A 26,644-nucleotide genomic window follows, 5' to 3' on the forward strand; every position below is an offset into this window, starting at 1 on the left:
ATAGAATCATGGGGATACACATCTCATTAAAACAATAGCAGTAAATAGAATCAATGGGACGTACATCTCATTAACAAAATCCCACTGGTTTAGGAGGAGGGGCGATAATAAAGCAAGAGAATTTCGTTTCATTGGGGTGTGCAGAATCGGGCTTCGCTTCGCATAGATTTCAATCACCGTGAGGATTTTCACTAGTCTTTTCATGACACATGTAAAAATGCCATAATATATATTTTTCCAAAAGTGATGCTTAATTGGGTACTAGTCATTAATTCATTAATCATTACGAGGAAAAAAATATGTAAAATAAAAGCTTATTTACAAACTTCAGATTAATACGATTGGAAAATTGTTTTATAAAATAATCTTGGAGTGATTGTAAATGATCCCTTGAAAGGTACATTTAAAATGATCTCAAAGGGCATACTGGGTATTCCATGAAAAACATACAGCAAATCATTAGGTTGAACCTGCTTTTATAAAAAAAAAATCAATATGGTGGTGGGTTAGAAGATATAACAAATTTGCCCTGAGGGAAAGACTAGGAATTTCAAAGTTTAAAAGCTTCAGATATTCACAAAAGTTTATAACTATCAAGCTACTAGAAAACTTAAAAGTAAAAGAGTCATTTACATTTTTAAAAGTACTTTTATTTTAAAAACTACAAATTCCTTAATCATTATTATATTAAGATATTTACTAAGCATTTATTAGGTGTCAATAACTGTTCTAAGCGCTGGGGTAGATACAAGTTAATCAGGTTGGACACAGTCCCTGTCCCAAAGAGGGCTCACAGTTTAAGTATGAAGGAGCAAAGGCATTTTATAGATGAGGAAACTGAGGCCCAGAGAAATTCCACGCCTTGCCCAAGGTTATGGAGTCAGGATTAGAACCCAGGTCCTCTGACTCCCAAGCTCTTGCTCTTTTCTCTAGGCCATGCTGCTTCTTAACACTTTTTCAGAGCCATCTAAGATGCTTAATTTTTAGCATGGTAAGATTTATCCATTATGAAGTCACAATATAAGATTTTGTATTTAAAGTTCCAAAAGTTATACTCTGCCCTATTAGACATTTTCATTTTTAGGGATAGAGTATACCATATATTTCTCTCTGAAGTGCTCTAAGTGAAAAATGTAATAATAAAATGTACTAAAAATGTAATAATGAATAAAGATCACTAAGTTACCCTTAAGCCTAACCCTCTCAAATGACACTAATACGACTGGAAAATTGTTTCATAAAAGAAACTTGGGAGTGATTGCAAATGATCCCTTGAGAGATATAAGCATGTTTAAAATTATTTTAAAGGACTTACTGGGTATTCCATGAAAGATACCAAGCAAATCATCAGGTTGATCCAGTTTTTATAAAACAAAACCAGTAAGGTGTTGGGTAAGAAGGAATAACAAATTTGTACTGAGGGAAAGATTAGGAATTTCAAAAACTACCATACTCAACTGAACTTTTTTAAAAAAAATCTTATTTAAGAAAAGTATACAAGCTACAACTTACAGCATTGTTTGGGTGATGTGACATTCAGCCCAATTACATCTTTTGCTTGTTCTTGGAAACGGGAGGAAAGTATCAAATTAATTTCCAATATGATCAAAGTCGATATGGCATCTATTAATATCTTAAATACTCCTCACTCTTTTTTATATTACAATGTTAACAGCATTAAAATCCTTGCCTACAGCTATATTGACTATAAAGATTCACTCTCCCTGATACTTGATGGTGACTGTGTGGAAAGAGCCTGGGCTTCGAAGTCAGAGGTCATGAGTTCGACTCCCGGCTCTGCCACTTGTCAGTTGTGTGACTGTGGGCAAGTCACTTAACTTCTCTGTGCCTCAGTTACCTCATCTGTAAAATGGGGATTAACTGTGAGCTTCATGTGGGACAACGTGATTACCCTGTATCTACCCCAGCGCTTAGAACAATGCTCTGCACATAGTAAGCGCTTAACAAATACCAGCATTATTATTTCTTTCTTAAAAGTACCAAACTGAAGTAAACACTATACTCTATCTTGGAATAATATGAACAAAACTTGTCAATGCAGAAATGTGGCCCAAGGAAAGAATCAATCTGCCCACCATCTGCTTTTTATTAACACTTCAGTAAACTTTGGGATTCAGTGAGATGAGGTTCATCAATTCTAATTACTGTACTTCTGGAACCTTTGAAGTCAATTAATACTGAATAACTACTTTTACAGAAAATGATTTAAGTGGACATGTTAAGCAATCACTATTTTAAAAGTTAGGAACAAAACAGGCAAACAGATTCTGACAAGCACATTCTAAATCCAGCGAAGAGAACAAGTGGGGTTCACTGAACATGTTAATGATGGACTTCTGAGTCCTTCCACATTCCATCTCAGTGAGCTCCCCATTTCCCCCAGTGCCACAGCTAAAGTAATAAAATAATCTGCGTGGTAATTGTCATATAATTCATAAAGAGACTGTATAGTTCATTTTCAGGCTATTTCAAAATGAAATTTCATCATTTCTCCCCTGAAGGATATCTTTGTTCGATTTTTCTTGATTCTTTGACTTCTGCCAACAGTAAACTACCTAGAGCTTTGATGTCAGAAAAGAATAGTTGGGGGCAGGGGTAGGAGGATGACTGAGTGTTGAGAGTCTCCTGAAATCTTTGCCAGGGTCAAATGAATCATTTAGGGCACATGATGGAGAAAGCCAGTCTCAACTGTCCTTCCTGGTTCCTCTCCCTCCAGCCTCTCACTGTTCAACCCACTCATTCTCTGCATTCGGGAGAACTTTCTTATTATCCATATGCTTACTGGCCTAGTTGCCTGCATTTCCCAAACAGCTCTCCTCTGTCCCTCCACCGGGCTATAATTTCAAAGACTAACTCTTCTGCAAAGCCCATCAACACTAAAGATGTGTTGGGACTTCATCTGTTCCCTCCAAATAAGCATGGTTATTTTAATAACCTACTCTGGAAAATGAAAGCGTGTCCACAAACTCTGTTGTATTGTACCCTCCCAAGCGTTTTGTACAGTGCTCTGCACAATGTAACCATTCAGTAAATACCACTGATAATATGAGAAGCAGGCTTAGTGGAAAGAGCACAGGCCTGGGAGTCAGGGGACCTGGGTTCTAATCCTGACTCTGCCATGTACCTGCTGTGTGACCTTGGGAAGTCATTTAACTTCCCTGTGCCTCAGTTCCCTCATCTAGGGGGATTCAATACCTGTTTCCCGCTCTTGCTTAGACTGTGAGCCCCATGTGAGATCTGATGATCTTGTGAGCTACACTGTGAGCTCATTGTGGGCAGGGAATGTTTCTGTTGTAGTGTACTCTCCTAAGCATTTAGGACAGTGCTTTGCAGACAGCGCTCAATAAATACAATTGAATGAATGAATGTATCTACCCCAGCGCTTAGAAAAATGTTCAGCATATAGTAAGGGCTTAACGAATACCATAATGATAAGGAAATAGTACAATAATTCACCTCTGGAAGGGTCTTTAAGGTCAACAGTAAAAAAAACATGGTTTTATTTTTTATTTTTTCTGTTAGTTCCCAGATTGCTCTAATTTCAAAGAATTATCCAAATAAGCACATTACTTTCTCAAAAAATAAAACTTAGCAACTAAACATTGGTTTACATTCATTTTTATTTATTCCTCAATGAATTTCCAGATATTATGCATTTGAAAAAGTTAAAGCAAGACCAGGAAAATGTCAACTTGGATTTTTTGAGGGGGAAGAGGAGGAACAACTCATCTCCCACATGTAATCCATGGTGTCTAAATTCTTATGTTTATGTTACTTCCCCTATCCTCCCCTACCTCTCCATTCTTAGAGGTACCACTCTGGGACACACCTCATCCCCTAGACAGCAGACAGTACTGCAACTGGTTTTCCTGACTCCAGTCTCTCCCTTCCTCAATCTATCCTGTGCTTTACTGCCGGGATCATTTGCCTAAGACACCACTAGGGAACACACCCTTCCACTCTTCAAAAACTTCCAACAGCACGTAACTCTCTTTTCAACCAAACTCCTGACTTTTGAAATAAATGCTCCTTGTTCTTCCACTAGACTCTTGCTCGTATTCTGGATTTCTCCCATGTTAACCTTTTAACTCTGACTTCCTCTTGGCTCTCTGATCTCCAGCCCACTGTGTAACCTACTTGGGCTTCCTCTCTTTGAATTCACCAAAATTTACTCTTAACCACCTACAAAACCCTCTTAAGAAGTCACTCCGCCAAAAGCTTTTCTCTGCCTAATCCTTATTACCCTGGTCATGTCATCCTACCAGTCACCCTGAGCATTTATGCATATATCCATTTATTTATTTCAGTTATTCATCTTTTCTTTACTTTTAGTCTAACAATCACATCTATGCCTTTCCTCTTGTTCCCACTGAATACAGTTGGTCTCTCCCTTTTTGAGGGCAGAGACAAGTCTTCTCTTTTTTATTACATCCTTCCAATAATTTTGTAAAGTTCTCTGCACACAGGGATTCAATAAATATTATGAAATGTATGAATCACATAGATTGGACTATCCACAGCCAACACAACCAGTGTAAAATGGATTATTTTTACTTTACTAAAGTATTCTTTAATACTTTTCCTCCTTAGGAGAAGGAAATGAGGACCAGTTTGAGACTACTCCGAAAGACGGTGTCATTAAACAAAAAATATAAAATTGCAAGCGTGACAATGACAACTCCTCACCAACTAAAGGTTGATTTACATTCTACCTAACCTGTTTGGATGATGTTTAAAGGCCACAAAACCAATATCGGTTGTATTTTTAATAAAAAGGCATTACTTCTTCCATTGACCTTTACAAAAGAATAGGGTCTATAAAATCTACTCAAGGTGGCATCTTGTGTGTTGACTTTATGCACTGAACTCCCTTGATTCTTTTGTTTCCTTTATTTATATACCCAAAGGATATCTTTTTATAATGTTCACAACACATTAATATGACAATACACTGTAAGAGGCAATTCACAGGTAAATAATCTCCTACAAAATAATAAAACCAAAATGATCCTCAATTCATCTCTCATTCAATCAGAACATTCAGTCTGTCACAAAATCCTTTTCGGTTCTACCTTCACAAAAACCACTAAAATCCGCTCATTCCTCTCCATCCAAATGCGTATGTCCCCCCCCCCCCCCCCACCCCTTGATTACCGCATCAGCTTCCTCACTGTCCTCCCTGCCTCCTGTTTCTCCCACCTCCAGTCCATAATTCATTCTGCTTGCCCAGATCATTTTCCTGAAAAACCTTTCACTCTCCATTTCTCCCCACTCCTCAAAAACCTCCAGTGGTTGCCAATCCACCTACACATCAAACAGAAATTCCCTACCATTGGCTTTAAGGCTCTCAGCTCTTTTCCCTCCTGCCTTACCTCACTCATTTCCTACTACAACTCATACTGCACACCACTCATCTAACACCAATCTGCTCTCTGTACCTCAATCTCATATATCCCACTACTAACTCCTTAACCTTGCCGTCTTTCTGTCCTGGAACTTCCTCCTGCCTTCATAACTATCCCCATCTTCAAAACGAACCTAAAAGTTGTCTTCTCTGACTAAACTCTCATTTCCCCTCCCCTCTGCGTCACCTATGCACTTGGCTTCCTACCAATTCTAGTGTACCGTACTTTCCCAAGCGCTTAGTTCCATGCTCTGCACACAGTAAGTGCTCAATAAATAACACCGAAATGTACCATCAACCTCCCTCTTTAAAGAAAGTGTTATCTATGCATTACATATTGTAAATTATTTATTTACAGTGACGACTGTCTCTCCCTCAATATCTTAGGCTCATTGCGGAAAGGGAATACGTCTACCAACTCTGCTGCACTGTAATCTCTCAAGTGCTTAGTACAGTGCTCTGCCCTCAGTAAGAACCCGATGAATATGATTGATGACATGGATATTCAAAACTGGGCTTTCTATGGTGCAGTTTCATTAGAAACTCTAAGTCATGACACATAATGATCCTAGAAATACCATTTTAATCCTAATTAATTAAATCCATTAGCTTCACTTTGTCAAAACGCAGCAATATGTTTAATCTGAACATTCATTACTTCTAATTTATAAAGTTTAGAAACACTTGTGCAGGGAACATGAAAACAAGTAGAGCCCTGATTGTTAACTAGAAAAATCCTATTGAACTGGGGATTAGCAAATTAAGCTCATAGTTGGAACAAAATCATTCACCAAGAGAACTGGAAATCATTCTCAAAAATTTAAATTAGTCAAGTTCTAAAGGCAGAAAAAGTTATCAATAAGATTTGCTCTTTCAATTAATTGCTCAGTTAGAATTGTCCCGCTTTTTAGGTAAGGATTTTATTTCAGCCTCCTTAGTTTATCAGCCTTTTCTCTAGGCTCCCTGCATGCAGCATCTCTCCAACCCCTATCTATACTCCACAGAATTGCATCAATCATTTTTATTATTATGTTATTAATAATAATAATAATGGTATTTGTTAAGCACTTACTATGTGCCTGGAACTGTTCTAAACACTGGGGTAGATACAAGCAAATGGGTTTGGACACAGTCCCTGTCCAACGTGGGGCTCACAGTCTCAATCCCCATTTTAAAGACAGGTAACTGAGGCCCAGAGAAGAAGTGAATTGACTTGCCCAAGGTAACAGAGTAGACAAGTAGTGGAGCCAGGGTTAGAACCCATGATCTTCTGACTCCCAGGCTCGTGCTCTAACCACTATGCCAGGCTGCTTATATTTGCTAGGCACTTACTATAATAATAATAATAATGATAATGTTGGTATTTGTTAAGCGCTTACTATGTGCAGAGCACTGTTCTAAGTGCTGGGGGAGATACAGGGTAATCACGTTGTCCCACCTGAGGCTCACAGTCCTAATCTCCATTTTACAGATGAGGGAACTGAGGCACAGGGAAGTTAAGTGACTTGCCCACAGTCACACAGCTGACAAGTGGCACAGCCGGGATTCAAACCCATGACCTCTGACTCCCAAGCCCGGGCTCTTTCCACTGAGCCTATGAACACAAATAGAAGCATCTCCTAAAATGGCTCTTGAAAATGGAAAGAAACCCAACCTAATCTTCTATGTGTCAGGCACTGCTCTAAATCTTAGGGTAGATACAAGTTAATCAGGTTGGACACAGTACTTGCCCCATGTGGGGCTCGCAATCTAAGTAGGATAGGGAATGAGCATTAAATCCTCCAATTACAGCTGAGAAAACTGAGGCACAGAGAAATTAAGTGACTTACCTAAGCAACTGATGGAGCCGGGAATAGAACCCAGGTCCTCTGATTCCCAGATTCACGCTCTTGGCACTAAACCATGATGTTTCTGAAGTGTTGCTTAGCACACATTCCTTCACTTCTCAAAATTTTCATCCAGCTTCCTGTCACGTCTCATCCTGCCACTCTCCTCACCTGCTATTCGGAACTTATCTTTCCACCCAAACCCTGTCTTCCCCATCACTGTAGACAATACCACTGCCCTCACTATCTCATAAGCCTGTAACCTTGGCATTATCCTCAACTCATCTCATTCAATCCACATATTTAACCTGTCACCAGATCCTTCTGGTTCTACCTTCACAACATTGCCAAAAATCCACCTTTTCCACCTACTCACTGTACTTCGATCTCATCTCTCTCGCTGGCAACCCCGTGCCCACATCCCACCTCTGGCCTGAAACTCCTTTTCCCTTCGAACGACAGGCCACCACTCTGCCCACCTTCACAGCCTTATTAGAATAACATCTCCTCCAAGAGGTCTTCCCTGATTAAGCCACTTTTTCTTCTATTCCCTCTCTCTTCCAAGTCGCCTATGCCCATAATTGATTTATTTTATAACTTTTCTCCTCTAGACTGTAAGATTCGTGTGGGCAGGGATCATGTCTACCAATTCTATTTTATTGTGAGCCCCCAAGTGTTCATCACAGTGCTCCGCACACAGTAAACGATCAATAAATACCACTGACTGATCGACTGAGGCACAGCCGCTGGCAACCAAATGAAAATGGGGCTGGGGCTGAGTGCTCTGCACACGGTAAGTGCTCAATAAATACGACCGAATGAATTGAAAGAATGAGTGCTCCACCGTTACCAGAGCCGGCCTGGGCAGGGACATGATGGCCACCATGACTACACTATTTTCATATGAGAAAAGCTACTTGTAGGACTTTTTCTTTTACCGGAACCTAGTTCTGACCCATTCTGGGCTCCTTCTGGCACTTGCCTAAGAATATCAGTGAGACCATTACTGGATCAAATCAATTGTCCATCCACCCTGGTAATCTGTCCCTGGTAGAAGCAATAAAAAGCTTAAAGAAATAACCTAAAAGTTGCCCTCATTGACCATTCTGGTTCTAGCTGTTGCATTCAACACCCCTCTAGATCCCTACTTTTAATCAAATTTCCCCTCTAGATCCCTACTTTTCCCTTTAGAATGTGATTAAATATACCTCTTTAGGTGGCTTAGTGAAGAATTTTAGGATTCCATCAGTTTCACAAAGACCTGTGGCAGAGACCCAAAATAATTGGGGCATTTGTTATGTGTTTACTATGTGTCAAGCAATGTTCTAAACGCTGGGGTTGGATGCAGTTCCTGTCCCACATGGGGCTCACAGTTTTTATCCCCATTGTACAGATGAGACAAGTTAGGCACAAAGAAGTTAAGCGACTAGCCCAAGGTCGCACAGCAGATACGTGGCAGAGGCGGGATGAGAACCCAGGTCCTCGGACTCCCAGGCTCATGCTCTTTCCACTAGGCCACGATATTTCCCAGGCCAATAAATCCCATTTTCAGTAGGGTGCCCCCAGGGGACCCATCCATCCATATGGACACATTCCAGAAGCAGCAGCAGGGATGTGTCACAGTGTAGTCTAGGGAAAATAACATGGCTCTGGAAGTCAGAGGACCTGGGTTCTAATCGCCACTTACTGCTGTGTGACCTTGGGCAAATCACTTCATTTCTTTGAGCCTCAGTTACGTAATCTGTAGATTACAGACTCTCCCTTAGACAATTCCTCCCTTAGACTGTGAGCCCAATCTGACAGGGAACAAGTCTAACAACGCTTGCTGTATTGTACTCTCCCAAGTTCTCCGTACAGTGCTCTGCCCACTGTAAGCACTCAATACAATATTGTATCTACCCCAGCTCTTAGTTCACACTTGACATGTAGTAAGCGCTTAAATATATTATTGTTATTATTATTAATTAGAGGAGTGGAGTCTCTTCCTTAGCAGAAGCAGTCTCTGCATCCACCCAGTTTCTAGTGCAGCCAGAGATTCCTGCAATATTTCTAGTAAATTTGATGGTGCTGGGGAAAGCTCAATACTTGCGCTCTGGGAACCCTCACTTCTACCGCCTGGAATGCAGTGGTGGGCAGTGCACGAATGGAGTTTCTCTTGTCCTAGCAGCAGCTGGAGATAAAGGCCCCTTCCTCTCTCCCCACTATCTTTCCCTCTTCATTCATCTCTACCCCTCAACCTCATTCCCTTTGACCTTATACCCAATGCACCAAAGTTGATCATAATTCAGGTCATCTTACTCGAGTTCTCAAAGATGACACCACTGACAGCAAACATATGTGGGAATTTATTCAAACGTGTCTTGACTCTAATATGTTCACCCTCTACCACTACCTGTGGTTATAAAATCCACAAACGTATTTATCACCTGCCTCATAAAGAACTATTTTCTTTTGTTTGTTTTAAATCTACCCTTTTTAGCCTGCAAAGGGTACCTTTTTGTTCTGTTGTTATGGGATTTACTAACTTCCTTTCAGCCTCTGTCTTTCAAGACCTGTACATACTAATCTTCTCAGCCTCCCCACATACACCAGAGCTTTTCCATCCCCTGCTAATCTTGCCTGGACTTCTCCTGGTTGCCCACTTTGTGAACCCAGTACCTGTTCATCTTACCCTGTGCTTTCTCCAGCTCTATGGCCTTCCCAAGATGAAGTGACCAGAACTACCAAGTTACAAGACAATCATGTTGGGCACAGCTCCTGCCCCAGATGGGGATCACAGTCTAGGTAGGATGGGGAATGCGTAATACAGCCCCATTTTACATATGAGGTAACTGAGGTACAGAGAAGTTACGTTATCTGGCCACGGTCCCAGAGCAGGCAAGTGGCGGAGGCTGGATTAGAACTCAAGTCCTCCGACTCCTAGGCCCGGGTTCTTTCCACTAAGCCACGCTGTTTCTCCATGGTGTACCATGGCTCTTTGTCAGATCAAAACTGGGCCTTTTGTTTAATTTTCCAACCTTTCTCTGATAACATAGCCCAGCTTTTTGTTAGCTTTTTGCCTGCTACTGTACATATATCTTAAAATTCTGAAAACCAAAAGAAGAGCACAGTTTGGAGCAAATGGAGAGCAGAGGAAAGGGTAAGGCTGCTGTCAGGTTTTATCCTGTGCTACACATGCCTGAGAGAGGGGTTTCTGTTACAAAAAGGATCATATTTTGTCATGACAATAACTAACTTCATCCTGCATTTTCCTATTTCCTCCTGCTTTCAGGACATCTCTACCTGGATGTCTCACAGACACCTCAAACTAAACATGTCCAAAATGGGACCTCCTTACCTTCCCACCCAAACCCTGTCTTCCCCATGACTTTCCCATCACTGTAGACAATACCACTATCGCTCCTATCTCACAAGCTGGAAATCTTGGTGCCGTCCTTGACTCACCTTTCTCCTACAACCCGTCACTAAATCCTGTCGGTTCTACCTTCACATCTACGCTAACTCCCACCCCTTCTTCTCCATCCAAACCACTACTATGTCGAGCCAAGCACTTATTCTATCCCAACTTTACTGCATCTGGCTACTCGCTTACCTCTTTGCCTTCTGCCTCTCCCCACTCCAGGGTATACTTTGCTCTGTTCGTGTTTTTCCAAAAAAAAGTTCAGTCCATCTCCCCGTTCCTCGAGAACATGCGGTGTTTGCCCACCCATTTCCCCATCAAATAGAAACTCCTTACCATCAGCTTTAAAGCATTCCATCAGCTTGCCCCCTCCTACCGCACCTCCCTGATTTCCTACTGCAATCCAGACTTCCCACTTCTCTCCTCTATCAACTACTCACTTTGATCCTTTTTATCTCACCACCAACCCCTTTCCCACTTCCTCTCTCTGGCCTCCGCGCCTTCAAAGCCTTATTGAGGTCTCATCTCCTCTAAGAAACCTTCCCCAGTGAAGTCCTCTCTTCTTCAAGCGACCCTCCCATCTGTGTCATCCATACACTTGGATCCATACTTTTTCTTGTCTTATGCTGTGGAGTCACCTCTGACCCATAGACCCATCTCTCCCAGAATCCCCACCTTCATCTGCAATCATTCTGGTGGTGCATCCTTAGAGTTTTCTTGGTAAAAAAAATGGAAAAATCTGCGCAGTAAACTTAAGTCTCCACCTTCGACTCTCTCTCGTGTCCCCGCTGCCCAGCACAGGGGAGTTTTGACTCGTAGCAGATGGCTTCCCACTCGCTAGCTACTGCCCAAGTTAGGAATGTAATGGGTTTGTCTCTGCTTGACTCTTCCTCCCATCTGGTAGAGTACTGGAAACTCTCCAGGTGCGATCCTGAGAGAGTGGTTCTGTTCCCTTTAGGCATTTGGTATTCATTTGACACACAGCCTCACAGCACTATGCACAAATCCGTAAGTTATTTACTTATATTCATGTTTGTCACCCCCTCTAGACAGTTAGCACATTGTGGGCAGGGAGCATTTATACCAACTCTGTTGTATTGTACTCTCCCAAGTGCTTAGTACAGTGTTCTACACATGGGAAGCACTCAATAAATTCCACTGACACTGTCATCCAAGGCTCATCGCTTTTTCAGCATACATATTTAAAATGATTCTATATCACCACTATCCCTAATTATTAATATACTTCTTGAATTCCAGGGAAATGATAAACTATTCAAACCTTACAATTGGGCTTAAAAATGCCCTTGGCTATTCTTTCATAAACTGCAATTTAATTTTACCGTACTTCCTCACGGAGTATTAGTTTTTCGTGGTATTCAATGTCTGAAAAAGGTGAGTTACAGGTGAGCATTAAAGATTATTCAAAGTTTCGGGAGTTTTATTTGCATTAGAATGTTATTTCGGGAATTTTACTTTAGAAAAACTTGAACTGAAAACTGAAGTCAAAGCAATATATATTTCAGTTATTCAGCCTCCACCAGTGCCCACTCCAAATGAAACTAAACCAATTTCATATCAAGCAGCCATAATGAAAATCAGTCTCACGCTCTCGGAGGTTTGATGTCGATAATTTGAGGACGTCTTCTTGTTTCCTTTCCATGCAAAGGAAATTACATTCTTTCATTTGAAGCACCACCTCCCATTCCCATGCTCATTCTGCATTTAAATCTAGTCTTACAAGAACGCGAGAGAAAGGCAAAAAACAAAAAAAACCCAAAAATCAAACGCAGCAGAAGGCCGGCACTTACTTCCATCACATTATTCTGATCGTGAAATGAAGGACAGCCTGAAAAGACTACAAACTGAGGCACTCATCCCACAGGTGCCCAGAGAACTCTTCTAGTCAACCATACTTGAGTTGCTCAAATAAATGCTGCGTAAATTTCAATATTACAAACAGCTCTCATTCAGTCATTTGGACTATCTTCTACTTAAATACGGCAACTCTGAAAGGGGAGACAGCCATTAGGTAACATCACCCGGGATTCTTTAAAAAGCTGCACGGTGAAAAGAGAGCCATGTCTATGACTTGGCTAGGATCGATAAGCAAGACAGATGTAGCTGCTAAGAAGCAGTGTGGCTTGGTGGATAGAGCATGGGCCTGGGAGTCAGAAGGACTTGGGTTCTAATCCTGGTTCTGCCACATGTCTGCTGCGTGTCTGCTTGACTTTGGGCCAGTCGCTTAACTTCCCTGGGCCTCAGTTACCTCATCTGTAAAATGGGGATTAAGAGTGTGAACTCCATGGGGGACAGGGACTGTGTCCAACTTAATTAACTCATATCTATCTCAGCGTTTAGAATGGTGCTTGACACATCGTAAGCGCTTAACGGGTACCATTAATTAATTAATTCATTCATTCATTGGTCATACACAAGACACTAGAGAAGGGCTAGTGCTGAACTAATAGAATGCTCAGGATGAGCAAACAAAACAGAACTACCAGGGTCCCCCTGCAATCAATAGATGGCATTTATTGAGCACTCAATTCCTCCTACACAGAACGTGAGCCCCTCGTGGTACAGGGACTGCGTCCGACCCATTTAACTTGGATCTATGGTACTTAGAACAGGGCTTGGCGCATAGTAAGCATTTAATAAGTGTCATTATCATTACCATCATCACTATGCAGAGCAATGGTATTTCTTATTAATAATAATAATGATGATAATGATGATATTCGTTAAGCACTTACTATGTGCCAAACACTGTTCTAAACGCTGGGGGAGATCCAAGGTAATAGGGTTGTCCCACGGGGGGTTCAGTCTTAATCCCCATTTTACAGATGAAGTAACAGATCCAGAGAAGTTAAGTGACTTGCCCAAAGTCACATAGCTGAAAAGTGGCGGAGCCAGGTTTAGAACCCACAACCTCTGACTTCCAAGCCTGCGCTCTTTCCATTCAGCCACACTGCTTCTCTACTGAGTGCTGTGTGCCGAGCACTCTATCGAGTGCTTGAGAAAGTACAAAACAACAGAATTAGGAGAAAGGATACCCGCCCACGAGGATCTTACAGTCCACAATCTTGCATCACCTTGTCTCTTTTACTCAAGCCACTTTCTCAGCTCTCTGGACCAGGACTTCTGCAATGATCCTTCCCTAATTGATCCTCTCACTCAACCTTCATCTCTCTTTCTTGTTTTTTCCCCTTCATAACTTTAGCAGAGTCAAAGCACCGCAATGGAGAGGTGGCAAAATGGTGGGGGAGCCATGTTACCACGAAGATACGAGCAGGACCAGAGACTGTTGGAACGAATGACCTGGCCTCCCTCTACTCTGCATGCGCAAGCCCGGCTTCTCAATGGAGCTTATGGCTTTTCCTGCTCATTTTAGTTCACTCCCCTCTCTGCGCTGCAAATGTACTAAAATGGACAGCATGAGGTGCTGGATGCATGAACAGGGATGGGGGTGGATCCTTATAATAATAATAATTATGGTATTTGTTAAGCGCTTACTACGTGCCAAGCACTGTTCTGAGCGCTGGGATAGATGCAAGGTAATCAGGTTGTCCCATGAGGGCTCACAGTCTTCATTCATTCATTCATCCAGTCATATTTATTGAGTGCTTACTGTGTGCAGAGGGCTCGAAAAGTACAATTCGACAACAGTCTTAATCCAGTCTTAATCCATATTTTACAGATGGGGCAACTGAGGCACAGAGAAGTTAAGTGTTATAGATGCTTGAACTCTGCATGCTGAAATGAAGAAGGTGGTTTTACAGAAAACCCCTGGGCACACCCTGAGACCAATATGCCTACAGAGAACCATTATAAAAGAGAACAACTCCAACCTGCCTCCATTCTCTCCAGTCTGGATTTCGGTCTATTGCCCTGGCCCCTCCTTTTCTAAAACATCATTCGGGGCACTTAAGCAGTTTGCACACAGTAAGCGCTCAATAAATATGATTGAATGAATGCACTGCTCCGAATCCACTCCTTCAACAGCTGCCCATTCCTCTTGGCATGAAGCAGACACTCTGACCAATGACTTGAAGGCACTCCATCAGTTCTGTCCCCACTATTATCCTCCCTTCTCCCCTTCGTTCACTCCAGCTCACATGCTCTGCTCCTTTCAAGCCAACCGATGCATTGTGCCTCTTTTCTTGCCTCACTTGCTGGTCTCTTGCTCATGGCCTCCTGCTCCTTTGCCCTCACATTTGGCAGACTACTTCTCTCCCCATTTTAATAATAATCATAATAATGATAATAGCATTTAAGTGCTTACTATGTGCCAGGCTCTATTCTAAGTACTGGGGAAGATACAAGATAATCGGGTTGGACTCCTCCCCCTCTCCCTTCCCATCCCCTCAGCACTGTACTCATCCGCTCAACTGTATATATCTTCATTACCCTATTTATTTTGTTAATGAGATGTACATCACCTTGATTCTATTTATTTGCTATTGTTTCAATGAAATGTTCTTCCCCTTGATTCTATTTATTGCTATTGTTTTTGTCTGTCTCCCCCGATTAGACTGTAAGCCCGTCAAAGGGCAGGGACTGTCTCTATCTGTTGACGATTTGCACATCCCAAGCGCTTAGTACAGTGCTCTGCACATAGTAAGCTCTCAACAAATACTATTGAATGAATGAATACCTTTCTAAAATCACATCTCCCCTAGGAGCCCTTGCCTATTTAATCTCTCCTCTCCCCACCCTATTGACATTTCCTCTCAACTAAGCACTTGGATAGTCACCTCCAACTCCCCCCACCCACACTCCCACTTCTCATTAGCATTTATCAATCAATCACACTTCTGTAAATATCCTTGAACTCCACAGCTTCTCCTTACCTGGAATTTATTCTATACATTTTTTTCTCCCACTAGATTGTAAACTCCTTGGAGGCAGGGATCATGTCTGCCAAATCCATTTTACTTTCCCAAGAGCTTATTACAGTGCTCTGCCGAATAAGTGCTCAAAAGATACTAGTAATTCTGCCTTATTGTTCTGTATTGTGTAAAGTCCTCTGTATTTTTCCTTTGTGATTTTACAACTCTGCAATATTTAAGAGTAAAATAATGCATGACAGTGGTGTAAAGCATTCTGCTAGTGGTGGAGATAATAGGAATTTATATCAAAAAGTGTCAAGCATGATGGTACCGTCAAATCATCCACCTTCTCTAAGATGCTAATTCTTCAAGAACATAACCACCCCACTCTTCCCGGCTCCAATACGGGAGAACTCCATATTTATTAGTGTGACAACTGTCTGAGAGATTGGGTACATTTGTTCCAGTTGTTAGGAAAATACACACAAAGTGCATTTGAATCTTCAAAGAATATCTACTGCCAAATGAAAACAAACCAATCAATCACCTTTATTGAGCGCTTACTGTGTGCAGAGCACCGTACTAGGAGCTTGAGAGAGGACAATATGAACTGAGATTTCTGCCGATTAATCATACTTTTAAATTTGGGCAAAACATTGATTTCTCCTTGGATTTGCTCCTCATCTTGAGAACTTTCTTGTTTGGAAAACAGATGGAAGTGAAAAGATGCAGAGCTGGGATAGACCTGCTTAAAATGTTCCAGCCTCACTGTTGCCTGCAGTCTTTTCAAATGCACCTTGATGACACCCTATTTATTTTGTTAATGAATTGTACATCGTCTTGATTCTATTTAGTTGCCATTGTTTTTACGAGATGTTCTTCCCCTTGACGCTGTTTAGTGCCATTGTTCTTGTCTGTCCATCTCCCCCATTAGACTGTAAGCCCGTCAAACGGCAGGGACTGTCTCTATCTGTTGCCGACTTGTTCATCCCAAGCGCTTAGTACAGTGCTCTGCACATAGTAAGCGCTCAATAAATACTATTGAATGAACATAATAATGATGATGATGGTATTTGTAAAGTGCTTACTATGTGACAAGCACTGTTCTAAGCGCTGGGGGAGATACAAGGTAATCAGGTTGTCCCACGTGGGGCTCACAGTCTTACTCCCCATTTTACAGATGAGGTATCTGAGGCACAGAGAAGTTAAGTAACTTGCCCAAAGTCACAGAGCTGACACGTGGCGGAACCGGGATTAGAACCCATGACCTCTGAGTCCCAAGCCCGTGCTGTTTCCACTGAGCCACGCTGTGTACATAGAATAGCCACATAGGAGGCTTCCAAGTCTAAAAATTAAAGACCCACCCTAATCAGGATTTTTTGGAAGTATATTAGCTTTATAAAAATACTTTGAACATAAACAGCTAAATTAAACCAGGCTTATTTTTTCTGTTCCAAAAAAAAAGATGAAGGGGTCCCCAATTCAGTCTCCCTATTCATCTTATCTGTCAGCCAATTAACACAAGACTTCAGATGCTACCAATTAACACCAAACATTTCTACGAAGCTCAGAGAGCGATCCATCAGGAGTTCTCTCTCATCTTTTTTCTGCAGCACAGAAAAGAGAAAGGAAATTTAAAGGAAGTTTCATTAATTCATTCAGTAGTATTTATTGAGCGCTTACTATGTGCAGAGCACTGTACTAAGCGCTTGGAAAGTACAAGTCAGTAACAGAGACAGTCCCTGCCCTTTGATGGGCTTACAGTCTAATTGGGGGAGACAGACAGACAATAACAATAGCAATAAATAGAATCAAGGGGATGAACATATCATTAAAATAACAGCAAATAAATAGAATCAAGGTGACGTACATCTCATTAACAAAATAAATAGGGCAATGAAAATATATACAATTGGGCAGACGAGTACAGTGCTGAGAGGAGGGGAAGGGAGAGGGGGAGGAGCAGAGGGAAAGGGGGGAAAAGAGGGCTTAGACACTAAAGAGCAGCATTCAAGCAGGAAACTCAAGAACCATCAGTTCCATCAGAGCTGTCTCTACCTAATTCAGGAAGCTACTCACAGATCATTTGTAACCTGATTTTTTTAATTTTGAGAGGGGAGAATTTGGATATATGTTTGTTGATTCTATTTTATTCTATTTAGTTGCCATTCTATTTTATTCTATTTGATTCTATTTGATTCTATTTGATTCTATTTAGTTGCCATTGTTTTTACGAAATGTTCTTCCCCTTGACTCTATTGCCAGCGTTCTTGTCTGTCCGTCTCCCCCGATTAGACCGTAAGCCCGTCAAACGGCAGGGACTGTCTCTATCTGTTGCCGACTTGTTCATTCCAAGCGCTTAGTACAGTGCTCTGCACATAGTAAGCGCTCAATAAATACTATTGAATGAATGAATGAATATTTTTTAAAAATTACTCATGTTAATCTTTAATATTAGGAGGGGGGCATTTTCTACTGATGAGCTTCGAACTTTACCTAACCTCAGCATGCTGCCGTTTTACCCTATTCGTAAGTCTGACAATATAATCAACTCACGATTCTGTGGAGTAGATAATTACAGATAAAACCAAACCTTGAGACATCACAAACCTGTTTCAATCTCATTCCCTCACTTGTATTTTAGAGCTCCTAACAAGGAGCTCCTCTCACTCTATCAGTCTCGGCTATGGGAGGGAGAGTCAAGCAGAGGCCTGTCCATTCCATTCCTAGCTTGGGCAATGGCCAGCGAGTGGAAGGGAATCTGCTACAAGTCAAAACTCACCTGTGCTGGGCAGCAGAGGCACGGGAGAGAGTCGAGGGCGGAGACTCATTTACCAGGTGGAAGAAGGCAATGGTAAACCACTTCTGGATTTTTACCAAGAGAACTCTACAGATAAACTACTAGAACGATCGCAGATGGAGAGCGGGGCGTCTGGGAGAGATGTGTCCGTGGTGCAGCTAAGGGTCGGATATGCCTCGAGGGCATAAGACAAGATAAGAGGGAGCAACAGTGACTACTGAACCTACTTCACCTCTTGTTTTCCCCAGAAGGAGCTGCTAATGAGCAGTGAAACGAGTGTCGGGGGAAAAAATCTAGACAAAAGAGAGGCAGCAGCAATGCTAATATATCGATTGGATAATCCGTCCCCGGCTAACGAAAAAGTGATGGTGTGGGCTAAAATGTCAAATGGGCAAATGGTATCCCCAGGCTGACCTTTGCCCTGTGCCACATCTTCCTGCCAACGGACTCTTTATCAGATGCCACTTGTCTGCTGTGTCACCTTGGGCAAGTCACTTAACTCCTCTGTTTCTCAGTTACCTCATCTGTAAAATGGGGATTAAGACTGTGAGGCCCATGTGGGAAATCTGATTACCTTGGACCTACCCTAGTGCTTAGATCAGTGATTGGCAGGTAGTAAGCGCTTACCAAATACCATAATAACTAATATCTCTAGGCATATAGATATTTGCACATGTAAAAGGATCAATCCAGCAACGGTATTTATTGAGCGCTTACTTTTGCAGAGCACCGTACTAAGAGTTGTTTGACATGTTCCCTACCCACAGTGAGCTTACAGTCCAGAAGGGGAGACAGGCTTTCATCATCAAAGGTATTTATTGCCGGCTCACTGTGGCCGAGCACTGTACCAAGCAGTTGGGAGAGCGAAACAGAGCTGGTAGACACGTTCCCTGCCCACAACGAGTTTACAGTCTAGGAGGGGAGACGGACATTAATACAAATAAATCATTTATAATATATAATGTATAGATATGTGCACGAAGGCAGTGGGGCTGAGAGAGGGGTGAATACCGAACGCACAAAGGTCCAAGTGCATAGACAGTAAAGAAGGGAGAGGGAACTAGGAGAAAGAGGCCTTAATCAGGGAAGGCCTCTTGGAGGTGGTGTGACCTTATTAAGATTTTGAGGGTAAGGAGAGTGGTGGTCTGGTGCACATGGAGGGGGAGGGAGTTCCAGGCCAGAGGAAGGTCACGGGAAAGGGGTCAGCGGTGAGACAGATGAGTTCGGGGCACAGTGCTTGAGGAGCAAAGTGTGCGGGCTGGGCTGGAGGAGGCGATCCGTAAGATAAGACAGGAGAGGGCAAGCTGAGTGCTTTAAAGCTAATGGGAAGGAGTTCCTTGGCAACCTAGAGGCTCTTTAGGAGAGAGGAGGCATAGACTGCACTTTTTTTTTCTTTGGAGAAAAGATCTGTACAGCAGAGTGAAGTATGGTCTGGAGTGGGGAGAGACAGGAGGCAGGGAAGTCAGGGAGGAGGCAGGCACAATAGTCAAGGTGGGTTAGGTTAAGCGCTTGGACCAGCGGAGAAGCAGTTTGGATGGAGAGAAAAGGACGGATTTTAGTGATGTGGTGAAGGTAGAACTGACAGGATTTAATGACAGATTGAATATGTGGGTTGAATGACTGAGATGAGTCGAGGAAAACGCCAAGATTATGGGCCTGTGAGGTAAGGAGTATAGAGATATAGTCTATAATGATGGGAAAGACATCTCTGCTGTATGCTCTTGGGCAAATCACTTAACTTCTCTGTGCCCCCGCTACCTCATCTGTAAAATGAGGATTAAATCCTACTCCCTCCTACTTAGACTGTGAGACCCTGTCCAATGTAATTAACTTGTATCTCTCCCAATGTTTAGAACAACGCTTGGCGCGTAGCAAGCGCTTAACAAGTACCATTATTATTAGGGGGAGGGCAGGTCTTGGACGGGAAGATAAGAAGTTCTGTTTTGTACATGAAAATAGATTCCAGAATTACCTTACTTTTATTCACTGTGCTTTTTTTCTTAGGAAAAAAGAAAAACTTTGGACTATTTCACAAAGATACTAGGAACAAACATCTTACTACTCGTATTATCAAGTTTCTACTCCTTAGATTGGATTTTTAAGTTTAGATCTTTGGTGGCAATCCTCAGATTGGGAAAGAGAAGGAGTTCAGGTGGGCTGATGAATTCAACTAAATCTAGTTTTAGGGAAGAAATGGAAATTGGCAAAAACACTCACACGGTGATTAAACTAAGTTTGGGGTTTTGATCAGAAACCAGGAGAGGCATTGATGGGAAAAAAAAACATTATTTGCAATAACAACTTAGCTATTTAAAAAAATAAATTGATAATATAATGATCCAGATTTAAAGTTAGTAGAAAATTTGTCAGCAATTGACTATTCCAAGCAGGGCAGTGGATAGCTAATAAAATATCTGGGGAAACACATCAGGTTTGAACTGAAACATTTTATTCTCGGTTGTTGCCATGTAAATAAGTTGTTGAACTGTCAAAATCTTAACATAATCCCCCTTGATACTGTATATGTTTGCCTTTTTCTATTTAAGCAACTTATGAATTCATAACAAGGGTAAAGAGTTTCTCTCTTCTCTACCAGCTAAAGCAGTGAGGCCCAGACTGTTAAATGACACAATGAAAATGCAGAAAAACTAAAACATGTTCTCTCATGCATTTTTCAATGTTGAAGAAATTTTCTTTTTTCCAATAAATTTTGAATCACACAAAAGTAAACTTCAATTTTCAGAAATATATTTCAACTCAAGTCTGTTTCTAGAAGTTTTTCAATCTATTCTATGTTGTGAATCTTGGAAGCCGAAATTTTCTTTCTTTCCTCCTTAATATTTCCTCCTTTTATTCACTCTTACAACCACATTTCAAACAAAATTGCAGTGCCAATTTTAAGGTTCTTGCTATCTTAGGTGAAGTCCACCTTTCATAGCCAAAAGAGTCTTCACACACAGAAAAACCCTAAATATACTGTAGTTCATGATGACTCCCTTTAGAGGGGCCTGTCCTGTTTGAAGAGGTGTTTATTAATAATAATAATAATAATATTGGTATTTGTAAGCGCTTACTATGTGCCGAGCATTGTTCTAAGCGCTGGGGTAGGTACAGGGTAATCAGGTTGTCCCAAGTGAGGTTCACAGTTAATCTCCATTTTACAGATGAGGGAACTGAGGCACAGAGAAGTTAAGTGACTTGCCCACAGTCACACAGCTGACAACTGGTTTAATAATAATAATAATAATAATACTGTTGGTATTTGTTAAGCTCTTACTATGTGCCAAGCACTGTTCTAAGCACTGGGTTAGATACAAGGTAATCAGGTTGTCCCACAGAGGACTCACAGTCTTCATCCCCCTTTTACAGACGAGGTAATTGAGGCACAATTTCCATTTCTTTCCTAAAACTAGATTTAGTTGAATTCATCAGCCTACCTGAACTCCTTCTCTTTCCCAATCTGAGGATTGCCACCAAAGATCTAAACTTAAAAATCCAATCTGAGGAGTAGAAACTTGATAATACGAGTAGTAAGATGTTTGTTCCTAGTATCTTTGTGAAATAGTCCAAAGTTTTTCTTTTTCCCTAAGAAAAAAAACCACAGTGAATAAAAGGACACACAGCTGACAAGTGGCAGAGCCGGGATTAAAATTCATGACCTCTGACCCTCAAGCCCGTGCTCTTTCCACTAAGCCACGTGTATACTCGACAATTTAAGTCAATAACTTTAATTTGTTAGCTGCTAACTTTGGTCAGCTATCTGACTTGCGACTTGAAAATTCCTTGAAAGAGCTCCATCAAATGAATAGTGAGACAGAAATTTTGATTAGCCTTCAGGGAATTACAACTAATTGGGAGGAAAAAAAGGCACTTTCAAATCCATAGTGAATAGATAAGGGAAAAAATAAGCTATTTCCTACAATCTTATTATGAAGAGGGCCTACTAATTCAGTCTGAAGCTTCAAACACCAGGAGCTAAATCATAATAATTTTTATGGTATTTGTTTGGAACTTAATATGTGTTAAGCACTGTTCTAAGAGTTGTGGTTAATGCAACTATCAGGATGGATTCAGTCCCTGTCCCACATGGGGCTCACAATCTAAATAGGGGGGAGAACAGGTATCGAATACCCATTTTACAAATGAAGAAACTGAAGCACTGAGAAGTTTACTGTGTGCAGAACACTGTACTAAATGCTTGGAAAGTGCAATTCATCAATAAAGAGAGACAATCCCTGCCCACACCAGGCTTACACTCTAGGATGGGGGAGACAGACATCAAAGCAAGTAAACAGGCATCAATATGAATAAATAGAATAAGAGATGCATACACATCAAAGCAAGTAAACAGGCATCAATATAAATAAATAGAATTAGAGATGTATACACATCAAAGCAAGTAAACAGGCATCAATATAAATAAATAGAAGTAGAGCTATATACACATCAAAACAAGTAAACAGGCATCAATATAAATAAATAAAATTAAAAATATGTACATATATACACACAAGTGCTGTGGGGGGCGGGGGGTGGGTAGAGCAAAGGATGCGAGTTGAGGTGAGGCGGAGGGGAAGGGGAGTTTAGGAAAAGGGGAGAGCTTAGCCTGGGAAGACCTCTTGGAGGAGGTGAGCCTTCGGTAGGGTTTGGGAGCGGGGAAGAGTGATTGTTCTCCAACCATTTCTGCTTAGTCACAGAAGAATAGCCACGTAGTGTGTCACAGCTTTACTTTGGTTTATCCTCTCCCTCTGCAATAGTGGTAATAGCATTTATAAAATGCTTCCTGTGTGCTGAGCACTGTACTAAGCCCTGGGAGAGAAAATACAAGTGGGAATTTGTCACGGTCCCACTGGGGCTCACAATCTAATAGGCACAGGAGCAAATTTCTCAAAGTAACAGTAATACTTGCCTTAGGCCGTCGAGTCCCCTACTTTCCCATCCTTCCCTGCAGTATCCTCAGAGAAGAGCTCCTCCCTCCTCGCAAGTGCCCCCCCCGCCATCTGCGCCTCAGACCCTATTCCCGCTCACCTTATAAAAACCATCGCCCCTGCCCTCCTCCCTTCCTTAACTTCTATATTTAACCACTCACTCTCCAATGGCTCCTTCCCCTCTGCCTTCAAACATGCCCACGTCTCCCCCATCCTAAAAAAACCCTCTCTCGACCCCACTTCCCCTTCCAGTTATCACCCTATCTCCCTACTACCCTTCCTTTCCAAAATCCTAGAACGAGTCGTCTACACTTGCTGTTTGGAATTCCTTAACTCCCACTCTCTCCTGGACCCCCTCCAATTTGGCTTCCGTCCCCTCTGCTCTACCGAGACTGCTCTCTAAGGTCACCCGTGACCTCCTTCTTGCCAAATCCAATGGCTCCTACTCCATTCTAATCCTCCTTGACCTCTCAGCTGGCTTTGACACTGTCAACCATCCCCTCCTCCTCCACACCTTATCTCACCTTGGCTTCACGGACTCCGTCCTCTCCCGGTTCTCCTCTTATCTCTCTGGCTGGTCATTCTCGGTCTCCTTCGCAGGCGCCTCCTCCCCCTCCCATCCTTTAACTGTTGGAGTTCCTCAGGGGCCAGTTCTTGGCCCTCTTTTGTTCTCCATTCACACTCACTCCTTTGGTGAACTCATTCGCTCTCACAGCTTCGACTACCATCTCTATGCAGATGACATGCAGATCTACATCTCCGCCCCGTCCTCTCCCCCTCCCTTCAGGCTCGCATCTCCTCCTGCCTCCGGGTCGTTTCCACCTGGATGTCGGCCCGCCACCTAAAACTCAACATGAACAAGACTGAGCTCCTCATCTTCCCTCCCGAGCCCGGTCCTCTCCCAGACTTTCCTATCACTGTGGATGGTACGACCATCCCTCCTGTCTCTCGGGCCCGCAACCTCGGTGTCATCTTTGACTAGGCTCTCTCGTTCACCCCACACATCCGATCCGTTACCGAGACCTGCCGGTCTCACCTTTACAATATCGCCAAGATCCACCCTTTCCTCTCCATCCAAATGGCTACCTTACCGCTACGGGCTCTCGTTATATCCCGGCTAGACTACTGTGTCATCCTTCTCTCTGATCTCCCTTCCTCCTCTCTCGCCCTGCTCCGGTCTATTCTTCACTCCGCTGCCCGGCTCATCTTCCTGCAGAAACACTCTGGGCATGTCGCTCCCCTTCTTAAACACCTCCAGTGGTTGCCTATCAACCTCCGCTCCAAACAAAAACTCCTCACTCTAGGCTTCGAGGCTCTCCATCACCTTGCCCCTTCCTACCTCTCCTCCCTTCTCTCTTTCTACCGGCCACCCCGCATGCTCCGCTCCTCTGCCGCCCACCTCCTCACCGTCCCTCGGTCTCGCCTATCCCGCTCGACCCCCGGGCCACGTCCTCCTGTGGTCCCGGAATGCCCTCCCTCCTCACCTCCGTCAATCTAATTCTCTTCCCCTCTTCAAATCCCTACTTAAAGCTCACCTCCTCCAAGAGGCCTTCTCAGACTGAGCTCCCCCCTTTTTCCCTCTGCTCCCTCTACCCCCCCTTCACCTCTCCGCAGCTAAACCCTCTTCTCTCCCCTTTCCCTCTTCTCCTCCCCCTCTCCCGTCCCACCCCCTCAGCACTGTACTCGTCCACTTGACTGTATATATCTTCATCACCCTATTTATTTTGTTTATTTTGTTTAATGAGATATACATCACCCAGATTCTATTCATTTGCCATTGTTTTTATGAGATGTTCTTCCCCTCGACTCTATTTATTGCCATTGTTCTCGTCTACCCGTCTCCCCCGATTAGACCGTAAGCCCGTCAAAGGGCAGGGACTGTCTCTATATGTTGCCGATTTGTACATTCCAAGCCCTTAGTACAGTGCTCTGCACATAGTAAGCACTCAATAAATACTATTGAATGAATGAATGAATGAGTCGTCTCTGACCCATAGCGATGCCATGGACACATCTCTACCAGAACCCCCCCACCTCCATCTGCAATCGTTCTGATAGTTTATCCACAGAGTTTTCTTGGAAAAAATACGAAAGCGGTTTACCACTGCCTCCTTCTGTGCAGTAAACTTGATTCTCCACCTCGACTCTCTCCTACGTCACTGCTGCCCAGCACGGGGGTGTTTTAACTTCTAGCCAATTGCCTTCCACTAGAGCTAGCCACTGCCCAAGCTAGGAATGGAATGGATATGCCTCTGCCTGACTCTTTCCTCCCGAAACTGATAGAGAACTGGGAACTCTCCAGGTGTTACTACTAATAATATAATAACAATAATAATAATATAATAGCAGTGTATGGTACTTTGTTAAATGCTTACTATGTGACAAGCACTGTTCTAAGCACTGGAGTAGAAACAAGTTAATCAGGTTGGACACAGTCCCTGTCCCACACTGAGCTCACACACACAGTCCTTTGTCCCACACTGGGCTCACACTTTTCATCCCCATTTTACAGATGAAGTAACTGAGGCCCACAGAAGTCTTGTTGCTAATCGGACAGATCCTCGACAAGGGAGGGCTTTAAGGCAGGACCCATTTGACATGGCAATAAAATGTGGATATACACAGACACCTCCAACTCATTTAACGGTTTCATCAGCGCAGCCTATGAGCCAAACGCATCAGAAAGCAAGAACCACCTCTTCCCACATAGTCAGCTAGCTAGAGCTGGGGCACGTCTCTCAGCCTCAAAGCTTCACTGACAGGGGGGGAAAATAGGGGGGTCCCCGGGCAGCCGGGAGACGGTACAGAGAAAGGGGCTCACACGCAAACAAAGAGAAGAAAATGGAGCACAATCTTCTGGGCCTCAGTTACCTTATCTGTAAAATGGGGATGAAGACTGTGAGCCCCATGAGGGACAATCTGATCACCTTGTATCCCCCCAGCGCTTAGAACAGTGCTTTACACATAGCAAGGGCTTAACAAATACCAACATTATTATTATATAGCAGAGTATTGTTGGGAGAATATCGCAGCAAATGGAACTGACTGGCTGACAACAATCAAAGGAAAAATCGCCCTCCTTGAGGGGAGGCTTTCCAAAAGTTAGTACGCTGACAGTTTCAGAAGCAGATAGCTTCTGTAGTAATGGGTAAACACATCGGCGCAGAAGGAACATAAAAAATAGGATTCCTCATTTTTCTCTTCAGTGAAAGACGGATGCACGGATAGGACTTTGCCAATGACCTCATCTTCAGGTTCTTAAATAAGGAACATAAGCTTTCTTTCTCACACATACACATATATGCAGCAGTAGGTTGAAAAAGAATCTAGTGGCAATTTCAAAACAGAAACTGTAATTCATTTGCAGCCCTCTCCAGTAATTCTTAACTTCCTCCACTTTATATGACTTTCATTATTGCAGTTCTCAGGCAGG

The 26,644-nt window shown here is 42.6% G+C and overlaps 1 protein-coding gene across 4 annotated transcripts in view; it reads right to left on the reverse strand.

The window, feature by feature from the left end:
• The window catches only part of PHKB (phosphorylase kinase regulatory subunit beta), a 239,896-nt gene that overhangs the window by 200,068 nt on the left and 13,184 nt on the right, over window positions 1–26,644 (reverse strand). The gene's annotated exons all lie outside the window — the stretch shown is intronic.

Source organism: Ornithorhynchus anatinus, chromosome 11, assembly GCF_004115215.2.
Source record: "Ornithorhynchus anatinus isolate Pmale09 chromosome 11, mOrnAna1.pri.v4, whole genome shotgun sequence".
Taxonomy (NCBI): domain Eukaryota; kingdom Metazoa; phylum Chordata; class Mammalia; order Monotremata; family Ornithorhynchidae; genus Ornithorhynchus; species Ornithorhynchus anatinus.